The sequence below is a fragment of the Macaca mulatta genome, chromosome 11 (assembly GCF_049350105.2).
Source record: "Macaca mulatta isolate MMU2019108-1 chromosome 11, T2T-MMU8v2.0, whole genome shotgun sequence".
Classification (NCBI taxonomy): domain Eukaryota; kingdom Metazoa; phylum Chordata; class Mammalia; order Primates; family Cercopithecidae; genus Macaca; species Macaca mulatta.
The window spans coordinates 138,619,281-138,625,280 of NC_133416.1; positions in this window are offsets into that span (position 1 = coordinate 138,619,281).

Genomic DNA, 6,000 nt, shown 5'->3' on the forward strand with positions numbered 1-6,000 from the left:
CTGCTCTTCTCCTTCTCTCTCACCACCTTCTGCCCCTCTGGGCTCCTCACTGAGGACCACCAGGACTGTCCCTGACACATGCTGGCCAGGATGTCCGGGCGTTCCTCACACACAGTCTGTGCCTGGACAGGGATGGGGTGTGAGGCCCACTCTGGGGGGAGACCAAGGGTGGGTGGCTCACCCAGGTGCCCAGGGAATCCAGGCAGAGCACAGTGTCCTTTGCTGCAGGGTCTGAGGGATCTTGGCCCCTAGAGCTGCTGCGGCTATGCACTGTTACATCTCCAGAAGATGTGCCTTGCTATGCTCTCAGGACTTATAAAAAAGGAATTCTCTGTCCACAATTTATTCCTGTGCTTTAAAAGTTTGAATTCCAGTGGAAAAGCAGCAAGAAGACGTGAGCCTCAAGGATGATTTTGGAGATGGGTCTGATGATCGCGTTTGGTCCACCAAAGCTTCCCATGAGAACAATATGTTTGTTTTTGCTGACACCACCAGCCCCCAGCTCAGCTCCTCTCCTGGGAGGCTGTGGGGTCATAGGGCCCTGAAGTGTCCCAGGGCTCGCACCCAAGCGGAAGACCTGTTTTCCTCAGGGAGTAAATCCTCGCCCAGCACGTCAGGTGTAGGACCCGTATGTCAGAAGTCACAATGGGAGGCCGGGCACGGTGGCTCACACCTGTAATCCCAGCACTTTGAGATGTTGAGGCGGTTGGATCACCTGAGGTCAGGAGTTCAAGACCAACCTGGGCAACATGGTGAGACCCTGTCTCTACTAAAAATACAAAAATTAGCCGGGTGCAGGGCGCATGCCTGTAAATCCCAGCTACCTGGGAGGCTGAGGCTGGAGAATTGCTCGAGCCCAGGAGGTGGAGGTTGCAGTGAGCCGAGATTGTGCCACTGCACTCCAGTCTGGGTGACAGAGTAAGACTCTGTCTGAAAAAAAAACAAGCCACAACGGGAGCTGATGAAAAGCAAAACAATTTCATCTGCATCTCTCCAGTTCTTAGCAGGCTTCCACTGGGCTCTGAGTTCTAGGTCTGTATTTATTCACCGTCCGTTAAGTCACTGAATTTGAATTATACACTTTTGAGGACTCTGGATGGAAAGAGGCGCTCATAAACTGTCTGCATGTATAATCCTGGGCCTTGCTGCTGTGTCAGCCCCACGAAAGCTTGTTTATCGGTAAACATCAAGATGCAACATTTCCCTCAACTTACCTTTAATCCTCTTTTTATTATGTTTTCTGGACAGGAATTTCTTCTTTCAAGGAAGGCTGTCATAGAAAGACATGTCACCTTGAGGTGTCCCTTATCACTGTCAATAGCGGAGGACACTTTGTCTCTCTTCTCTTCTGTTTGAGCCCCACTGTGGGTCCTGAGAGCCCTGCACCTACTGTAGCTCCACCCTGCTGCTTGTGCACTTCCGCCTCAGCCTCCCTGGATGGCTCTTTAAGTCAACTTGCGTTTCCCCAGGAGAGGTTATCACTTCGTGGGTAGCTGGGCAGAGCCTGGTCAGGCAGCAGTGGTGGAGCCCTGGCTCTCCTTTCCCTGGATGTGTGGCCTTGATAAAATCTTTTCATCAGGCACAGAGTTTCATGCCTATAATCCCAGCACTTTGGGAGGCTGAGCTGGGCTGATCACCTGAGGTCAGGAGTTCAAGACCAGCCCGGCCAACATGGTGAAATCTCGTCTGTAGTAAAAATACGGAAATTAGCCCAGCGTGGTGGCAGGTGCCTATAATCCCAGCTATTCAGGAGGCTGAAGCAGGAGAATGGCATGAACCCAGGAGGCGGAGGTTGCAGTGAGCCGAGATCATGCCACTGTACTCCAGCCTGGATGACAGAGAATCCATCTCAAAAAAAAAAGTCTCTTCATCTCTGTTACCGTCAGTTTCCTCCTCTAGGAATGATTGTAGGACATGTCACATAGAGCCGACGGACGAGTTACTAAATATACAGAGGTTAGCACCAAGCCTGGCTGGAACACAGCAAGTACTCAGTAAATGCTAACTGTCACTATTGTGATTATTATAATTCTAAACATTTCATTGGCTTTCTATATTTCTTTCTTACCTCAGGAGACAGAGTTTCTCTAGAATATTTCGATTGTGGCTCCTGGTTATTTACAAAGTTTTGTCAAATTTGAAACAAAAGGAGACAGACAGGAGAAATCCCTGCTGAAAAAGAATAGCCACCATGTCTTGGGCATCTGCCATGTGCCAAAAACTGTATTAGGGACAATTGTGATCTGTCTTTTAATTCTCACAACACCCCAGTGAGATTTATACTATGATCTTTTTCCTTTTTCAGACAAAGAAAACCAGGCCGACGCCTGCAGCTAGCAAGTGGCAGAGCCAGCGTTTAGATCAAAGACACACCCCCACTTTTCACCATGGGTGTTTCCTTCCTGGTCCATCCCTAATTACCTTAAATCGAATCCTCAGTTCTCTCTAGCACAGTCCAAAATAGGACAGAACATCTCTCATTTTAGAGTGTGCTGAGAACTTACTTGGAGAAATGAAGATTTAAAAATTTGTCCCTGCTCTTTCAGGTTTAGCCGTTTCCCATGGAGACAGGTCTACTGACCTATCTCCATGATTACTTATTCTTGTCTCCTTACCTGTGTGTCAAACAGACAGTCTGGGGAAAGCATTCTGCAGCTCCTTTGCTGAGATTTTTCTCTCGCATGAGCATTTCATCTTCTGTGGTCATTTCCATCTCTCTGCTGAAATTTACTATATTCATTCATATTTTTCATATTTTCCATTGAAACCTTTAATACATTAATCCAAATTATTTTACATTCACTGACTTACAGTTTCAACATGTGTGATATCTGAGTCTGGGTTTATCATGTTGTTTCTTGACGTTGGATTTTTTTCCTTGCCTTTTCTTGTGTTTTGTAATCTTTGGTTGGAAGTTAGACATGAGGACCAGGCACAGTGGCTCATGCCTGTAATCCCAGCACTTTGGGAGGCTGAAGCAAGCTTATTGGTTGAGCTCAGGAGTTTGAGACCAGCCTGGGCAACACAGCATGATTTTGTCACCACCAAAACACAAAAAAACTAGCTGGGCATGGTGATGTGTGCCTGTGGTCCCAGCTACTTAAAGACTGAGGTGGGAGAATTGTTTGAGCCCAGGAGACAGAGGCTGCAGTGAGCTGAGATCATGCCATTGCAGTCCAGTCCAGGTGACAGAGTGAGACTGTCTCATTCAAAAAAAAAAAAAAAAGTTAGACATGGGATAGATAATAGAAATTGAGGTAACAGTACTTGTACCTGAATTGGGCATATGTCTCTTCTTTAACTAAGCCTTTATTTGGGATAGGAGGTAAATGATCCTAGACAGTGAGCTGCGTTTAAATGTCTCTATTCTGTGGTTACTCTCAGTGTACCATAAAGCTTCAAATTATGCTAGTGTTACCTGTGTCTACAGTAGGGATTGAGTCAATGGAGAATTTTTCTCAATGTTCTTGCTTCACGCTCTGCTTTAGACTGTATTTATGAGGCTGTGCCTCAGATAGGGTCTCTCTATACCAGCTTACCCCTCTCCCATGGGTTCTGTTTTGACTTGTCAATGCCTGCTAACCTCATGACGAGGGCTGGGACATTCTCTGCTGTCCTGGGTTAGCACAAGTATTAGGTAGGCTCTGTGTCACTGAGACTCAAGGGAGAGGCTCACCTAGTGCTCCTACTCCCCCTCCAGCCGCATCCAAACTCTGTCTTGTTGTTTTGGTGTTTCTTGTGTGGGAGTTTCCAGCCCTCCCTCAACAGAAAGCATCTCTTACAATCTGGGCCTACGGTATTTCTGGCTTTCCCCCGGGAGGGTGTTTCTCTGTTCCCTTTGTCTCGTCACAGTGGGTCTCTGTCTATGGCCTGGAGGCAGCATGACTTGTTGTCCCATCCCCAATGCCCTCAGTTGTTTAGGACTTTTGCTCCATGGGTGAGATTGGAGAGAAAGATCTAGGAAGGCTCTATCCATTTTCTGCAGTGACAACTGTACCCTACTCCCAGGCTGGTTCCACAGAAGGGAGCTTTCTCCACTCTCATCCTAGCTCCAATATTTCTTTTGAGTATATAGCAAGCTCCACGGAGAAACCTCTGAAAATGGTTGCACACTGCCCATGTATCTGTGCCTACTAGGATTCTATACTCACTGGATAGAACATACATATACAGACTGTAGAAACTTGCTAAACATTTTGGAAGTAATCTTCCTAACAGCATTTATAGAAGCCTTGTGTTGCCCCCGCTCCCTGCCCAAGTTAAGCCAGTTGCTCCCTCCCCATCTCTCCTTGGAGGCACCATGAAACCCCAGCTCTCTAATGGCTTTAAGGAAATCCAGTATGATTTTGTAGATTACCTAGATTTTCCTTGTTGTCAGTATAGGAATGATGTTTTTTATAGCATTTTACAACCTCAGTGGAAACCACACATAACCCTTTTTGTTAAGGGTGCTGTTTTTTCTTCATGACCTATTAGTCAGAAACTGGTTGCTTCACCACACATAGCTAAACGGAACACTGGAGAACGTAGTTTGTGTTCTAAATAGTAATGTACCTAGCTAAATATTTTAGATGACAGAAGATGCAAGGAATGGTCATTGAGGTATAATCAGTAGACTCTGCCACACCCTGGAATCATTTTATTCTTCACATTTTCCCCCTTAATTTTATAAATAGAAATACTAAGGTTGAGAGAAGTGGCATCCTTTGCCCCAGTCACATGATTCCACAGCATCAGAGCTGAAGCATGAGCCAGTGTCTCAAGCTGGGAAAACTTACCTATTCAAGAACCATTCACCCAGTGCCCACTCTGCACTGTGCACTATTTTAAACATAATTGTGATGATGTGAGTGAAAAAAACTCATTGCTAATTGTGACGTGATATGGGGAGAAGAACAGACGATGCAGCAATTCACTATCTGGGCTCACCAGTGTGGCTTGCTTCATATTTCCCAAGTCTTTGCCTGGAGATAACTAATATAAATGCCTAACGCTTTCTGTGCTGAAGCTTGTTATTTATATTGGGTTCACTGAAGACACAAAGATGGACAGCAGATGAACGTTTTCACTTGTCTTACTGTGAGTTATCTGATGTAGGTTTTTTAATTGGGAATAACATTTTATAACACATATCTCATACATATAAAAGTCTGTTTAACAATTTAATTTGAGCCTGGGGTAGAAACAGGGGTTCAGGAGAAACTCTCCTGCCTGTGCAAGTAAGATTTTGCAATTTTCCAGTATTTTACATCATTCTGATGGGGAGACATTTCTCGTCTGTTGATCCATCCTAAATCTTCTGCAGCAGTCTGGATGTTGAGGAGGTTCTTCCTGTGCTGTCCTAGGGAGGGGCAGAAGAGTAGAGTTCAGGAATTGAGAGACAGTGGCAGGGAGGGGCTGCAGAAGTCACTATGAGCACCCCAGCTGGGGGCTACCCACCCTCTTCCCAATACAGGTTGCAGGCTGCTGAAGGCCAGCAGACACCTCTGCACCAGACTCCAGGGGCCTTGTTGTTGTAAGTAAAATGTTTACTTAGAAATAGAATGCTTGTTCCTCAGTACCACAAGGAAAAATCAGCATTCAGACAAAAAAGTTTTTCTCAGCAAGGCAATTTTATTTTCTGCAGAAAGGGTGCTCCTCGCAGATAGAACAATGGCAAGAGTACACCTGAACAAAGGAGGGAAGCAATTTTTATCCCTTATGCAGCTTGTCCCTGCTACTGTGTCCTGTCTCCATTGGCTGGAGCCAGACTGCACAATCTAAACTAAATTCGACTGGCTAATAATTTAAAACTTTCTTAAATAGGTAAAGGCAATAGAGAACAAAGGAAAAGAGGAAATTGCTTATGAAAAGACTTAGAGAAGTAATAATATTTCTAAATAGGGAAGGGGCATAGACTGTGAGCTGGGACATGACTGTGAGCATGTCTAGCACAGACATCTTGGTTAAAGTACAAGGACATAGAATGTACTTATTCCCTTATGTCTAACAGCTACATAG